Source organism: Zingiber officinale, chromosome 2B (assembly GCF_018446385.1).
Source record: "Zingiber officinale cultivar Zhangliang chromosome 2B, Zo_v1.1, whole genome shotgun sequence".
NCBI classification, from domain to species: Eukaryota; Viridiplantae; Streptophyta; class Magnoliopsida; order Zingiberales; family Zingiberaceae; genus Zingiber; species Zingiber officinale.
This window is the reverse complement of record NC_055989.1, coordinates 85,862,068-85,879,482: the sequence shown is the minus strand read 5'-3', so window position 1 is coordinate 85,879,482 and position 17,415 is coordinate 85,862,068. Positions and strand designations below refer to the sequence as shown.

The window sequence follows — 17,415 nt, the reverse complement described above, 5'->3', positions numbered from 1 at the left end:
TTGGAAAACCGTGACACAATAAGGTATGCGTTAAACGCTTTTCCGAGGAATGCTTTGTGGGCATTAATTGTAAATGCGTACAAAGTTTCTAAGGATCTTTCCATTCTTAAGTTAGATGAGTTATTCTATGAATTAGAATTACACGAGCAATCTAACGTAAGCCATGTCGAGAAAGGAGCTGCTTTGTATGCAGGTCCAAGCAAGGAGATAAAATCAAAAACAAAGATCGAGCCTGAAAGTGAGTCAGATGTTGACTCAACAAATGAAGAAGAGTTAGTCAACATGGTCCGAAGATTGCTGATGAAGAAATTCAGAAAAAGTGCTAAGAAGACATCACTCAACCAGACCCAAAACAAATCAGAAATGATTTATTACGGATGCAATAAAAAGGGGCATTTTAAAAACAAATGCCAAAATCGGAAGGAAGAAAGGCCAAAATCGACAAGACGAAAGAAGGTTCTACAAGCGACATGGGACGAGACTTCTTCCGACGAGTCCAACATGGAGCAAACAAAGCATTCGAGCCATCTTACATTTATGGCAAGAAACGAAGATTCCAACTCCGAGTCCGATGAAGAGTACGAGTCCGAGATCGACATTGATTCTGAGAGAAGCCACAGATCGGAAGATCCAAATTTGGTAATAATTTATTCTAAGTCTAACTTGCTTAAAGTAGTTAAATATTTATTTAAAAAATTATCAAAATCTGAAAAACAAAATAACTTGTTACTTAAGGAAATAGACCACCTTAAGCAACAAGTTAACTTGAGTGACTCAATTAACCAAGTTCAAGTCAGAACCTCAACTCAGGCTGAAAAACTTGAGAAAGAGAATTCCAACTTGAAGGGTCAAGTCTAGCGACTCAAGAAAATGTTGGAAAGGTTTGAACTAGGATCCAAGTGTCTGAATATGGTACTTGGATCGCAACGAGCCGTGTACAACAAATCTGGACTCGGTTACAATCCTAAACAAGCAAGCAAATCATACTTGTCATTAATTAGTCAAAATGTTAGAAGTCAAGTCCAAGCATGAGTTCAAACAAAACATTTAATCGAACCAATTAATCCAAACCTATACTTAATCCCTAAGAGTCAAATTCATTACTTAGATAGACCTTATCTAAATTATGACTCGGGGGGAGCAACTAGAAAGACAATTCAACCAACATGATTAATCAAACTCATACACTTAGGATTATGTTTACATTATGCTTAGAACGGTTAGATAAAAAAGGTTTACCAAACCCTACAACATAGCATCGGAATGGATTGGGATGATAGTACGTCAAGGAAACTTTGTCGAAGGCATGTCTAGGCTGAATCTTGTGTATTCTACCTGGTGCACTAGACTTAGTGGATCTGACCAAAGCTACCCCAGTCAAACATGGGCTAGTTAGACCAAAATTTAGTATTAAGTTTTTTGAGCGGGAATAGTTTGGAAAGTCTTCAGCAAGTGGTCCACCGTTGATACACAAGAAGATTATATGTCTCGCCAGTGACCTGAAAACTTATCCTTAGGAAGTCTGTTTGATTAACCCAAAACTAAGTTTGAATCTAACATGGGTTCAATAACCTTTTTCAATATTTCAATAATTAATTAAAAATTATTCTAAAAATTAATTAAAATAAAAAATTATTTAAAATTAATTAAAATAAAAATTTATTTTAAAAATTAATTAAAATTTATTTTAAAGATTAATTAAAATTTATTTTAAAAATGAATTAAAATTATTTTAAAACTTAGTAAAAAATTATTTTAAAACCTAATTAAAATTATTTTAAAACTTAGTAAAAAACTTATTTTAAAACCTAATTAAAATTATTTTAAAACTTAATTAATTAAAATTATTTTAAAACTTAATTAATTAAAATTATTTTAAAATTTAATTAAAGTTATTTTAAAAACTTAATTAAAATTATTTTAAAATTCAATTAAAATTATTTTAAAAATTAATTAAAATTATTTTAAAACTTAATTAAAATTATTTTAAAATTTAATTAAAGTTATTTTAAAAACTTAATTAAAAGTATTTTAAAACTCAATTAAAATTATTTTAAAACTTAATTATTTAAAAAAACTTCAATTATTTAAAAATATATATTAAAAAAATATATATATTTAAAATTATTTTTTAATCCAAATCAACTACATACTACTAAAATCTAAAAATTTACCCACATATTAAAATTCATCCATTAATCAACCTTTGATCCTACGTTTTGTGTAGGAATCCAAAGCTCTAAATAAATGGATCTTGGACAGTGACTGCTCCAGACACATGACTGGGGATCAGCACAAATTTACCAATATCAAATTCAAAAACTTAGGGTCCGTTGCCTTTGGAAATAATGGTAAACTAAAGGTAATAGGTACAGGTGAAATTCAATTACAATCTAACATTTCAATTAAAAAGGTTTTACTTGTTGAACATTTTCATTATAATTTGCTTAGTATAAGTCAACTCTGTGATTCAGGTTTTAAAGTTAAATTTGTGTCTTCTGAATGCTTAATAAGTTACAATGACTCATCTAATATATTATTAAAAGGATTTAGAGATAAAAATATATATTCAATCAATCTACCTGAATCACTACCCAAATGTTTGTTAACAAATCATGATGAAACTTGGTTATGGCATAGGAGATTAGTTCACACCCACTTTAGAAATTTACTAAAATTAAACAAAAATCATTTAGTTAAGGGTTTGCCAAAATTAGGGAATCCTATAAATAAATTTTGTAACTCTTGTCAACAAGGAAAACAAATTAAATCAATTCATAAACTTACTAATCAAAATAGAACAAATAGAATACTTGACCTATTACATCTAGATTAATTTATTTGATTCTCATGGAATAAAATCTTTAAATGGAAGCCTTTACTACTTAGTAATTATTGATTACTACTCTAAATATACTTGGGTTAAGTTCTTAGCTAATAAAAATGAAACTTTTGAAATATTTAAGAATTTTTGTAAACAAATAGAAAATGAAAAAGAAATTAAAATTAAGAAAATACGAAGTGATAATGGTGGAGAATTTAAAAACCTTAATTTTAATAATTTTTGTTTAGAAAATGGGTATCATCATGAGTTTTCATGTCCAAAAACTCCACAACAAAATGGCCTGGTCGAACGTAAAAATAGAACTTTACAAGAAGCTGCAAGAACAATGTTAAATGAATATAATTTATCTAAATGTTTTTGGGCTGAAGCTGTTAATACAGCTTGTTATGTTCAGAATAGAATTATAATTAATAAATATCAAAATAAAACATCTTATGAAATTTATTTTAATAAAATTCCTAACATCAAATATTTTAAAGTATTTGGCTGTAATGTGCATATTTTAAATCTTAAAGATTACTTAGGAAAGTTTAGTTCAAAAACTCAACAAGGAGTCTTTCTTGGTTATTCTTCTACAAGTAGAGCCTATAGAGTTTATAATAAGTCCACTTTGAAAATTAAGGAAACCACAAATATAACCTTTAATGAAAATGATAATATTTCTATTAATCAACATGGTTCAGTTGATCAAGAAGAAGAAGAAGAAATAACACAAACCAACCCGATTCAAAATTCTAATCCACGAGTATTGAAATCTAATCCAAATCATCCAATTGACCAAATCTTAGGAAATCCCGAGTTAAGGGTTCAAGCCAGATCTGCTTTTAGGAACTTAAGTCAAATAGCACTAATATCCAAAATTGAACCTAAAAATATAAATGATGCATTAACAAAACCTGACTAGGTAATTACAATGCAAGAAGAGTTAAATCAGTTTGAACGAAATCAGGTTTGGGATTTAGTACCTCCACCAAAAAATAAGTCAGTTATTGACACAAAATGAGTGTCTAGGAATAAATTAGATTATCAAGGGGAAATCTTAAGGAATAAAGCTCGTCTAATAGCCAAAGGGTTTAGTCAGGTCAAAGGACTAGATTACGATGAGACTTATGCCCTGATAACCAAACTTTAATCAATTAGAATGTTGCTAGCCTACGCAGCATTTAAAGGTTTCAAGTTATACCAAATGGATGTTAAATCTGTTTTTTTAAATGGACACATTAAGGAAGAAGTCTACGTAAGTCAACCACCCGGATTTGAGGACATTAAGAACCCAACCTATGTCTTTAAACTAAAAAAAGGCATTATATGGACTAAAACAAGCACCTAGGGCTTGTTATGAAAGACTGTCTAGCTTTCTAAAATCAAAAGGATTTAAAGAAGGACAAATTGATCCTACACTTTTTATTAAAACCATTAATTCAGATATTTTCATAGCTCAAGTCTATGTTGACGATATTGTATTTGGTTCAACCAACTCAACATTCTTAAAGGAATTTGTAACTTTAATGGAAAATAAATTTGAAATGAGTTTGGTTGGTGAATTAAACTATTTTTTATGTCTTCAAATTATACAAACTAAAGATGGTAACTATGTACATCAAACTAAATACACAAAAGACCTTATTAAAAAATTCAGTATTGAAAACTCAAAAGAACTTAAAACACCTATGACAAGTACATTAATCTTGATAGTGATGAAAATGGTAAATCTGTTGACTTAAAGTTTTATAGAAGCATGATAGGAAGTTTACTTTACCTAACCGCGAGCCGACTCGACATTTTATTTGCAATCAGTATGTATGTCTGATACCAAACTTGTGCGAAAGAGTCACATTTATCCTTGGTTAAACGAATTATTAAATATTTAAAAGGAACTGTTAAGGTAGGAATATGGTACCCTAGAACTTCACAATTTGACTTGGTAGGGTATTCTGATCCTGATTATACTGGGTGTAAGTTAGATAGAAAAAGTACTAGTGGCGGATGTCAATTGCTAGGATCATCTTTAGTCAGTTGGTTTAGTTGTAAGCAACAATGTGTTGCATTATCTACCACCGAAGCCGAATACATAGCAATGAGTGAATGCGTAGCTCAATTGCTATGGATGTCTCATACCTTAAAAGACTTTAATCTAAATTATAAAAATATAAAAACTTACATTGATAATATTAGCTCTATAAATCTAACTAAAAATCCAGTACATCACTCTAGAACTAAACATATAGAAGTAAAGCATCATTTCATTAGGGATCATGTTTCCAAAGGGGATATTGACCTTAAGTATATTGAATCTAAATCTAACTTGATTGATATATTCACTAAACCATTACCTGAAGCAGAATTCAGTAACTTAAGAAGGCAATTAGGGATGTGTTTTATAGAATAGGTTCTCTTATTTAAAAAAAACAACAAAAAAAATTTATTACTTAGTAGTTTTCAAAATTATTTTTGTAAAAAATTCCCTTTTCAAATTTTGGTTTTTAAAATTTTTTCAAAATATTTTTCATTTTCTGGAGTAGCCTAGGATCTACCGTAGCATTGCATGATCCTATAGTTCTAGGAGCCAGCATCTCACAAGCACAGTAGAATCCCTTATTTGATAACTTAGAATGGGTGAGATGCTTAGGACCTAGTCTAAGATTTCAGATGCTTATGTTAGTACATCGCTATAAATCTAGGCTTTAAACAATATACACGGATCAATTTGAGTTAACTAGCTAGTAACAACCTAGTTAGTACTAATAATCAAATTGACCAACCTGAGTCAATAACTACTATCTTGTGGTAGTTAGCCTTGTACAACGATTGGACATTTCATCATAAGGATATTTTTTCCTTAGTCTTTCTACCCATGCTTGGACTTTTAGGTTGTCATCAATTTTAGGGGGAGCTTTGAGCTATTTTAAGACTATTTTACAAGTTTTAAAATTTTTCCATTTTTTAAATTTATTTTGAAAATCATTTTTGAATTTTTTTTTGAAATATTTCAAAAATTCAACTTGGTCGAAATTTTCACAATTTTACACTTCTCAAAAATATATATCTTACTATGTTTTTCAAATTTCATTTTAAATTCATTTTTGAAAACTTTTTCAAAAAATTTCAAAAAGTTTCAACTTAGTGGAAGTTTTCACACTTCTAAAATTTTTCAAAATTATATTTTCAAATTATTTTTCCTTTCATCTTAATTTGTGAACACCCCAAACCCTAAAATAAACTTTTATCTTTCTGAAATCTTAAAATTTTCCAAATGATTTTCAAAATAATAATAAATTTTCAATTTCTACCTTGTTAAAAAATTTTCAACTTCCTTAATTTTTCAAAGATTGTTCTTATGTTCAAAATTTCTATTCTTCTTTCAAAATTACAACTTTGAAACAGTTTTATACATGTTTTAATTTTTTTTAAAATTTTTTTCTATGTATCTAAAACTTGTTACAATTTTTTCAAAACTGCTATATTTCTAAAACTTGTGGATTGTTAACTTTACCTTTTATACTCAAAGATTTTCTTTGACCTTATTTGTTTTTACTTGGCTTTGAGGTCTTCCCCTATTTTTGATATGTGTCAAAGGGGGAGAGATAGTGAATTCAGGGGGAGTTGTTTAACTCGGGGGAGAATTAAAAGTTAAATTGTTTGTTTGTTTAATTTTTACATATTTTAACTTAACTTTGAACCTTGGTTGCCAAACATCAAAAAGGGGGAGATTGTTGGTGCAAGTTGCACCAGAATCAAACCTAAGTTTTGATGTTGTCAAAGGTTCAAGTTAAGTCTTGTTGTGATCTAACAAGTTGACTGAGTGTGCAGACTATTTACTCAATCGGAAAGACTTAGTTGGAGGCTAGGCAGGAGAAATCTTAGCAGATCGTGGAATCCAGGTGCAAGTCCAAGTGGGTCGAGGGGACCCGAAGCCTAGCGGTGCGATCGAGAGGTCTGGAGGACCGAAGATCAAGGAAAAAGTCCTGGCGAGCCGATCAAAGCTAAGTGAAAAGTCCAAACTAGATCTGGAGGATCTAAGTTTGGCAGGTAGGTTGAGGTAAACAACTAGAGGAGCGACAGTGAGGTCGGGTTCCTGAAGGGAACAACCTTAGGTCGCTGATCCAACTGAAGAAACCAGGAAGGTTTCAAAGTTGAGATCAAGACAGTTCTACTGTCTTTTATATTACTCATGCATTATATATATTATTGTGCTAACCTTTGTATTGCAGGGATACTTTGTTTAATTCTGTGTTGTAGGTTCGGCCGGATCGATCGACCGAACGTAGGGATTGGTCGACCGAACCAAGTTGACTCAGCACAGATCAGCTCATCAGCATCGATCGGAAGCAAAAGGAAATAGAGCTGATCGGTCAACCGAACCAATCAACATTAATGCACAGTAAATACGAATCTCGGCAGATCTAGACGAATAGGGAAGGAGCATGTTCGGTCGACCGAAAAGATGGATCGGTCGACCGAACCCTTAATGAGCAATTAATGTCAGAAGATCGAGTTAACGTCAAACTCTAGCCAAGAAGGAAAGGAGCTGGTTCGGTCGACCGAACAGAAGGATCGGTCAACCGAACGCCCATTATACCTATAAAAAGAGGCTCGATGTTTGAGGCTTGGACAATACTTTTTGATCGACTAAAGTTCTCTTTTGCAAGTTGCTCGTGCTACAAGTCTTCATCAGCTCTGTAAGTCACTCCGTCCGATAGTGCCGACCAAAGCTTCAACTCTATTACTTGTCGATATATTTTATTAGCTTGCATTATAATTAACTTAAGCAAGATAGTAGGTTGTTACTATTTTGCTCATTTTGTACGTTCTGCTTCTTTCCGAGGATTTCGGAAAGAATGGTTATAGTGGATTGCCCATCGGTGGGATCAAGGATCACGGGCCTTCGAGTAGGAGTCGACCTAGACTCCGAATGAAGTAAACAAGTTTGTCTTTCTTTTTTTACTTTCCACTGTGCACGACTCTGCTTTCAAAGAAAAAGAGAAGTTTTAAAAAAGTGCGATATTCACCCCCCCCCCCCTTTATCGCACCCATTCGATCTAACATTGAGTATATCTCTACACGTACTGTGCTTGCAGATTCTTATACTAAGCTAATGACTAAAGAGTCATTTCAAAGAATGGGAAGTCTTTGTGACTTCGTAAAATGTAACACGTTGTAAAATGTCATCATCTATTCAGTGTATAAGTTGTTACATTTTGGATTAAAGTCTTGATAAGCATGTTGGCAGGTTGAGATTGGTCCACTCACATGGACAATCATCTCTATTTGTTGAGTATAAATAGAGATAAGATTGTTACTTATGGGATAGCTTATGTAGCTGTGAATAGAGACATACCTATAAGTTAAGGTCGCCTTGATAATTATGTCAAGATGAGATCATTTATGTAATGATCGAAGTAAATGAACCCACCATTTACTAAACCTGTTGAAAGCCAGATTGGAATTCATATGTTGAATTCAGGATTAGACATTAGGTATGTCTAGATCGAAATCTGTACGATGTTAAAATTTGAGAAAAACATGCACTCTTTTTAGTAAAGAGAATAACATCGTAGCATGTGATTCATGTCACATGTGCTATGGTGACAAGAAGGGTAGTAGGAGAATGGATTCCTATTTCTCTACTATGTGAGACCTTTGAGATTATAAGTTAATCTCAGTTTTTGTCCTTAGTGACTATTTAGGTGTTTACTTGAAGTTTTAATCAGTGTCTGCTACTTTAGCATGTATCCTATGACTATGGATGATTCGGTCTATGGAACAGAACTAGGAAAGTGACTGATTGAAATGAATAGATTCTAGCTAAAAAGAAAGATTAAATATATTTACATATTTTGTGTTATTCACTGGTCGATCCATTTCTATTATGTATAGAAATGAATGTGAATATTGAATATGGAACATGCTCTTGATATAATGGTCATTGTAAGGGATTAGAGATGTTCATATTAATGTAAATGAAGATTATTTAATCTGGGTAAAAAGTAAGACATGAAAATCTCCAAGATAATGGTTGTGTGCTACTGGGAGATTGGATGTTTTCTAGATAACGGATATGTTCCATCAGAAGAGAGACTATGTGCCATTATGAGAGTGTCTCTAATTCATTTGGAAGAGTGACTAAGTAAAGTGTAACAACTTTGCATTGATCGCTCAGAGAGCAGCTATGTAAGATGTAACAATCTTTTTAGCAATAATTGCTCAGTGTGCTTGCTGTCGCACAAACTATTTTCCCTAAAGTATGAATTGGATGTTTTTATTTAGTCTTTGTGACTAATTAGTGTAGGTGCAGCGGAGGCCGGCAAGAGGGGGTTAATTGCTTCTGAAATCAAAAATAAACTATATCCTCCTCGGATTTCAACTCAGAAATAAAATCAACAGTAAAAATAACGAGCAACTATATAAAATTAAAGACAGAAATAAAACGGGAGACCGAGGTTTAACCTGGTTACAACCAAGGAGGTTGTTAATCCAGGACAATCGAAAATTACACTAGCAGAGTCTCCTTCACTGTAGGCGGAGAAGCCTTTTTACACACTTAATGAACTCACAAGTTGCTAGGAATTGAAAGCTTGAATGAATGATTAATTCCTAGGTCCAGGGGTCCTTTTATAGCCCCTGGAAAGTCTATCCCGAAGCTCCAAGGCGCCTTCAACAATGGTCCAAGGCGCCTCCAAGCAAGTGTTCGGATAGAACTCTATCCGAAGGTAAACGATCGGATTGACTGGGTTGAAGGTGCCTTCAACCTGCTGAAGGCGCCTTCAAGCTGGAGGCGCCTTTAACCTGGCTGAAGGCGCCTTCAAGCTGGCAGCTCAGCTTCTTGACTTCATTTCCAGCTTGCTTTGACTTCCAACGGTCCGATCTTTTGGGTGATTGCGGCCAAACGGAATAGGGCTCACCTGAACCCAATTCCCGGCCTTCTCCTCGAGCAGCCTTCCGTCCCGGCTTAACGTCCCTCGAACGCCGCGCACGCTCTTCACGCCCACCGGATCTCTCGTCCTTCGGACGCACCGAGCCCGTCGGCTCCCTTCCCGTGCCGTCCTTCTCGCTAGCTGCGTCTTCCGCTCGACTTCCTGTGCTCCTAAGCTCCTGCACACTCAGACACAGGGATCAGACAAAACGCATGACCTAACCAACTTAGTTGATCACATCAAAACACCCACGGGGTCCAACAATCTCCTCCTTTTTGATGTGCATCAACCCAAGTTCAAGTTAGGGTAAATAGACATAAATAGTAATTTTAAAGGAAATTACTAAACTAACATATTTAAGCAGTAATTTGCAATAATTAAAATTGCAACACAGTTTAGAAATTTTTTTTATAATTTTCGTACTCCCCCTAAACTTGTACCGTTCTCTCCCCCTTTGATCACAGCAAAAATGGGGTATCAATAAGAGAATATTAAGCAAATTATTAAGGTAAAACAAATTCTGAGCAAAAATTTCTAAGTTTAAACTGAATTTTAAAAAAAAATTCTAAGCAAAAATGAATTTTTAGAATTTTACAAAAAAAATTTATAAGTTTAAACTGAATTTTAAAAAAAACTCTAAGTAAAAAAAATCCTAAGTAAGCTTTTTGAATGTTTCCAAAAAATTTCTAAGTCAAATGAAGTTATTTAGAATTTCTCCAGGAAAAAAAATCCTTAAAAAAAAAAATTCTAAATTAGAATTTTCAAGAATAGTTTCTAAATAAAAAAGAATGTTTGATAAACTTTCAAAGCATTATTTAATTCTTGTTTTTAATGCTTTTTCAGAAAGTTAATTAAACATTTTCTTTCAATATTTTAGCTTCCAGGTCGTGGCGAGGCACTAGGCCTTCTTGGTTATTGGAGCAACAACCACTTCCTTAGACAAAGCTTCCATAAAGAATTTCAATGTTTAATTTTCTCTCTTAAAACTTTTAATTAAAAAAATATTAATTTAGCACAGATTTTGGAACCCAATAGAGGTTCCTTCCTACAGGGTTATTCAAAAATTTAGGGGGTACATAGTTTCTTGGTACTTTTCTAAGTTGACCCTGATGATTTCTAATGTACAAATTTAATTTACCATAAATTCTAATTTTTGAATTTGGAAACTTCTTTAAGCATGCATCATTTTTCAATTTTTCAATATCATTTTTTAATTTTGTATTTTCTAATTTCAAATTTTCATTTTCCTTTTCAAATTTATCTAACTCTTTAGAAAGTGCTTTTATAAATTTAAAGGACTGAGTCGGGGTTAGATTGCGTACCTTACTTACCTGACTCGGTGATGCTCCCTCTTCACTGCAGCTTTCGTCTTATGGCGTTCCTCCCCCTTCATCGATGCTCATCTCTGAGCTAGACGTTTCTTCTAGCTGATGGTTGGCCATCAGTGCTAGTCCCGAGAATTCTTCGAGTTCTGATTCGGAGGATGACGAATCATCCCATGTGGCCTTTAGGTTGTGTTTAGTTTGAGCTGGCTTCTTGCTCCTTTCCTTATCCTTCTGTTTGCTCTTCAATTTTGGACAGTCCTCCTTGATGTGCCCTTCTTCGTTGTAGTTGTAGCAACAGACTGTCCTTCTCTTTTGACGATGTTTACTTGACTGCGATCTAAATTTGTTAGAATTAAAAAACTTATTAAAACGTCTTACCATTAATGCAGCTTCGTTTTCGTCGATTGTCGCTTCGGAGTCAGGATCGTCCTTTTCGGCTTGTAGGGCAATGTTGAGGTTCGACTTCTCTACTAGATTTTCTGCAAGTCAAGATTCGTGAAGTTCGAAGGTTGAAAACAATTGTTCCAATGTACTTACCTTGAGATCCTTAGAGATGTAGTAAGCATCTACTAAGGAGGCCCACTCGGGAGTTCTCGGGAAGGCGTTGAGCGCGTATCGAATTGAGTCCCGGTTCGTTACTTCTTCTCCAAGGTTGGTGAGTTGAGTGATCAGCTCTTTGATCCTCGCTTGGAGTTGCGCTACCTTCTCGCCTTGGTTCATCCGGAGGTTCATCAACTGGGTCCGGAGGATGTCACGTCGCGCCAGCTTTGCTTCGGAGGTACCTTCGTGAAGCTCCAGGAATTTCTCCCAGAGATCTTTCGCGGAGTCGTAGCTTCCGATTCGACTTACCTCTTGTGGTGGCAGCACACTGAGCAGGTGGAATGCCTTTTCGTTGACGATGAAATCGGCTTGCTCCTTCTTGCTCCATGTGTTTTATTCTTTGTTTTTTGGCGCTGCAAAATCATATTTCATTGTAATAAGAATATCAAAATCCATTTTAAAAAATACCTCCATTTTGCGCTTCCATGTGGCGAAGTCTCCATCGAACTTCAGGGGGTGGATGTTCGCTCCGGCCATCGTCTTGATCGTAGTGCTTCAGTTAGCGGTTAGTCATTCTGAGGCGATCAAGCTCTGATACCAATTGTAGGTGCAGCGGAGGCCGGCAAGAGGGGGGTGAATTGCTTCTGAAATCAAAAATAAACTATACCCTCCTCGGATTTCAACTCAGAAATAAAATCAACAGTAAAAATAACTAGCAACTATATAAAATTAAAGACAGAAATAAAATGGGAGACCGAGGTTTAACCTGGTTACAACTAAGGAGGTTGTTAATCCAGGACAATCAAAAATTGCACTAACAGAGTCTCCTTCACTGTAGGCGGAGAAGACTTTTTACACACTTAATGAACTCACAAGTTGCTAGGAATTGAAAGCTTGAATGAATGATTAATTCCTAGGTCCAGGGGTCCTTTTATAGCCCCTGGAAAATCTATCCCGAAGCTCCAAGGCGCCTCCAACAATGGTCCAAGGCGCCTCCAAGCAAGTGTTCGGATAGAACTCTATCCGAAGGCAAACGGTCGGATTGACTGGGTTGAAGGCGCCTTCAACCTGCTGAAGGCACCTTCAAGCTGGCAGCTCAGCTTCTTGGCTTCATTTCCAGCTTGCTTTGACTTCCAACGCTCCGATCTTTTGGGTGATTGCGGCTAACTGGAATAGGGCTCACCCGAACCTAATTCTCGGCCTTCTCCTCGAGCAGCCTTCCGTCCCAGCTTAACGTCCCTTGAACGCCGCACATGCTCTTCACGCCCACCGGAGTACTCTTCTGCAACTTTCTCGTCCTTCGGACGCACCGAGCCCGTCGGCTCCCTTCCCATGTCGTCCTTCTCGCTAGCTGCGTCTTCCTCTCGACTTCCTGTGCTCCTAAGCTCCTGCACACTCAGATACAGGGATCAGACAAAACACAGAACCTAACCAACTTGGTTGATCACATCAAAACACCCACGGGATCCAACAATTAGTATTTTGCTCTAGCCTTCGTATAGTCTATGTGACTTATTTGGTCTTTATAACCAATTAATGTTTGGTTTTGGCCCTGTGACATGATCATCTTGTAGTCTATATGACTGATATGATCTATGTGACCAGATAACCTTTATGGATTGACTTGGACAAGTGAGAGATGTTGGTGTTAAGAAGGTGAAAGGGTGTCTCTTCCCCTTCACCTTCCAACTCTTTATCATTCCTCCATTAATGGAGGTAGAGGAAGATGAAGAGTCATCTTCTTCTATAAAATAGGCACCCAAGGCAATTGGTGAGTGGTGAAAAAAAAAGAGGAGAATAAGTGAGAAAGGAAGAGGGGACTTGCTATGTGCGAGTTTTTGGGCAAAGTCAAAGAGAATGGGTTCGCCCCATATGAAAGGTCTCTGTCACGCCCCGGGGGGGTCCCTGTCCGAAGAAATTTCGACAGCGCCTCCCCTGTACGGCGGACAATATGAAACATTACTACATACAAAATATACCTCAGCCACACTCGGCTGGAATATATATACAAAATATAAACAACATAACACGCAGTTTAATATACTCAGCCTACCCGGCTGGACAAAAATGAAATAAAAATAAGCACACAGTTAACAACAGTCCACACAACTGGAAACATGCACAGCGGAAGACACAAAATAATACGAACGTAAAACCAACAATGATACTAATAAAAATACCTGTCATCACAGACTTGACCCAAAATTTATATCGACTTGTTCAAAAGCAAAGTACGCAAAATTAACATACAATCCAAAACAATAACAAAACCAAAACGAAAACTATCCTCGAGTGTGATGTAGGACCCAGGACTGGCGGCCGACATCTCTCCAAGCATCCATGACTCATCTACCTGTTACCTGGCGAAAGAAAAACCATTTTTACGGGGTGGTGAGTATTGGAACTCAGCGGGTAAAGATAAGATAGTGTATGAACATAATATACAGATAGAAAGTGCCAAAAGTATACAGTCTCATAAGAGGAAATGACAGATACTAAAATAGAATCAAAACAACTGCTCATACCTGAAATCATATCCTAGGCTAGGTATAGTAGGTTAGAACTGGTACTAATCTGCTACAGTACTGCTCATAACTACAGAGGTAATAAGCAAGGTATATACAAATTTCCAATGACTAAACATCAGCAACGAGTATATATCTCAGCACAAGCACATCAGCATATGCGAACAACAGCAGTAAGTAAGCAATAACATCATATATAAACAGCAGCCAAATTAAGTATAATAACAGCGTATGCACGGATGGTCACCCCCGCCCACCTCTCCGCACCATGACCCCTATATGGTCGAGAGGCCTGGTCAGTGACAGACTGTACACCACTCCAGCTACCACTCACACAAGTGGCCGAGGGGATAGTTGCATAGTAGCTAACTAGCTACATCTGCGATGGGGTCCCTGCTGCTCGTACTCCAGCTACCACTCACACAAGTGGCCGAGTGCGGCACGACAGGACAAGCGACATCAACTCCAGCTACCACTCTCTCGAGTGGCCGAGGATGCAGCATGCATGCAATGACATGATGCGAACAATGCAACAGTCATCGTATATATATAAGCAGAAACAGGTATGCTACATGAAGCCAACATGCTCGATATGGTACATAAACAAACAATAATTAAAGCATACAAATATGATATTTAGTATCTGCTATTGATCATGGACAACAACAAGAGACTGTATAGATATGGAACGAATTTCTCAAAGATTGCGTGGAAGTATCAAGCGCAAGAAACTAAGAGTGGAGTCAAGGTAAAATAGTCCTTATCCAAAAATAGTTCATGCACTAAGTTCAAAATAGAATCAAAGTAAGAAGTACCCGCCTTTATATGTAGATCGAGTCAACCGTCTTCAATCAACGTCCTGCAAATCATGTGATGTACAATTTAGCTAATTTCACAAACATCACTAGCTAAACCGAAACCTAACTTAATTAGGAAAAAAAACCCTAATTCAACTATGAACCTCGATTCACCTAAATCCAATGAATAAATCCTTAATTAAAATCCACACCATCTAAATCTATCCCAACCAAAAAGGAAACGAACCGAAATCATAATCAAGCATGGACACAAATCAACTTTAGAACACCACCAATGGAAATCTTCCCAAGGGATCCAAAGAATATTGAAATCATCTCAAGAGCTCATAAAAAGGCCTTCATCATTTAACAGCAGATCATGCAACACAAAAACAGATGACAAAACCGCATATAATAACTAAATCAATACTTGCGAGGAAGAGTATGCAAAAACCGATTCTAATTATCCACATGGAAATCGGAGACACTGCAAGGAGATTCAAATACCTTGAGAGGAGCAGAACCATTTTAATTACAATTCACAGCAACTGGGTTTATTCACGAACTCACATCTGACTCAATTAAGAAACCAAGATCACCACCAAACAAAGCTCAATTCAAACCACTTCTGACCAAAATCTAAAATGCCCAAAGGCAATGAATCCACAAACAACTCAAGTTACAGGTTCCCCAGTTAAATTCCCAAAATCCACAGCTAAACGAAAAACATAACGACAAAACTTCAGCCATACACAGTGACAAGATAACATCAAATTGAATACAGAATCCACCGCTTACCAGAAAATAAAACGTTCTTGCAATTAACTCCACACCAAAACCACACGGTGATACTCTAGTACTACCTTATTGCTCCAAAACAAGTCCGATCAGTGATTTCAAAACCACGGAGAAGTCTGAGCTTCGCCTTCCAACAAATCAAGACTCCGGTAAAAACAAGGACTCAAGCGAACCCAAGTCATGAAACACCGAGAACAGATACCATTGCATACGACCAGTACCTCCACAAATAAAACTGATTCCCACAAAAACAAAGCTCCATCACCAAACAAGAACATCATCCTCAATCGAATCGGAAAGCTCACAGGAACTTTAAAAACGTAACCGAAATCGAAACAAACTTGAAACATAGCTCAAACCACCAATTGACATCTTAGTCATGCAATTAAACAAACAAGTGTCATGCTGAAAACCCGAAACCTCATCAACACAGAGGAAACCGCATCTACACTCGATATCAGTCCATCGAACACCAGTAAGACCACGCGAGGAACACGCCGAGGAAATCGAACTCCATTATCATGGATTGCGCTAGCAAAACAAACCCAAAAACACTGCGAATCAAACAAAAATCTCATCGGAACATCAACCCGACGCAATCCTGCAGGGGAAAAGCAAACAAAAACCATACCACCAATCCACGCACATAGATGATTATTTCACAACTTCCATGTTCCTACCCCATACCTGACAGATCTCGCCCAATCATAAGGATAGGTACTTGCCGGATCAGTCGGGGCACGACCTCGAGAGAAGAGAATCGGCGTCGGTGGTTGGCTCGTCGCAGTGTCCCGGTGCTAGCGTGAGGAGGAGGGGTCACCGGTTGTTGTGGTGCTCGCGTGGAAGAAGCAACTGGTGCTGCGGCAGGGACGGTGATCGATCGGCGACAGATCGGAGGCTAGGGCACCGGCGTCGCGAGATGAGGAGAAGAGAAGGAGGAGAAAGGGGCGGCGTCGGGCGTAGGGCACGGGTAAGGGGAAGGAAATTTCGGCGCAGAGGATTAGGGAAGAATAAGAAACTTAGGCTTTAATAGAAAACCTAGGCCTATTAATCAAATCAACTCCCTAATAAATAGGTATTCCAAACGGACCTTTTCTAAAACTTATAATTTTATCCCCTCAAAATACGCCCTACGGGCTCCGATTAAATCCCAGAAAATTTCTAAAAATTCCAATAAGATTATTCGCCCATTAATCTTATTATTTCATTATTATCTGGTTCGATATTTTACAGTCTCTATGCAAGGTTCGTCCATATGCACAAGATTGAAAGAGGCATGAAGAACATTCAAGATTGGTTTGTCTAATCTCGAAAGAGGGATTTGGTTTGTGAACCATGAAGAGCTTTTCGATTTGTTCATGATCGCTCTTCCGACAGCAAGTCCGAAGATTATATTCTGTCATCGATTGTGGATCTGCGGGAGATTGCTGTAAGTGTTTACAGTTTTCGTATTTACTGTTTTTCATGCTTAGAGCTGTCAACACTTTCTGCTACTTCTACTACGCTTTGTTGTTACGCTACTGCCCTGAGACATCCAACCACTGTCAGTAGACCAATACCGACACACGAGCGCTTCCACCTCTACATCTTTCGTGTTGGTAATTTTAATTAAAGTCGTTTACTTTATTATCTAAAAGGAACATGTAGGCTGTTACACTTTCTCATTTTTCA

At 36.4% G+C, this 17,415-nt stretch overlaps 1 pseudogene; it reads right to left on the bottom strand.

The window, feature by feature from the left end:
- Nucleotides 1–17,415, bottom strand: part of LOC122048412 — a 58,899-nt pseudogene that overhangs the window by 39,291 nt on the left and 2,193 nt on the right.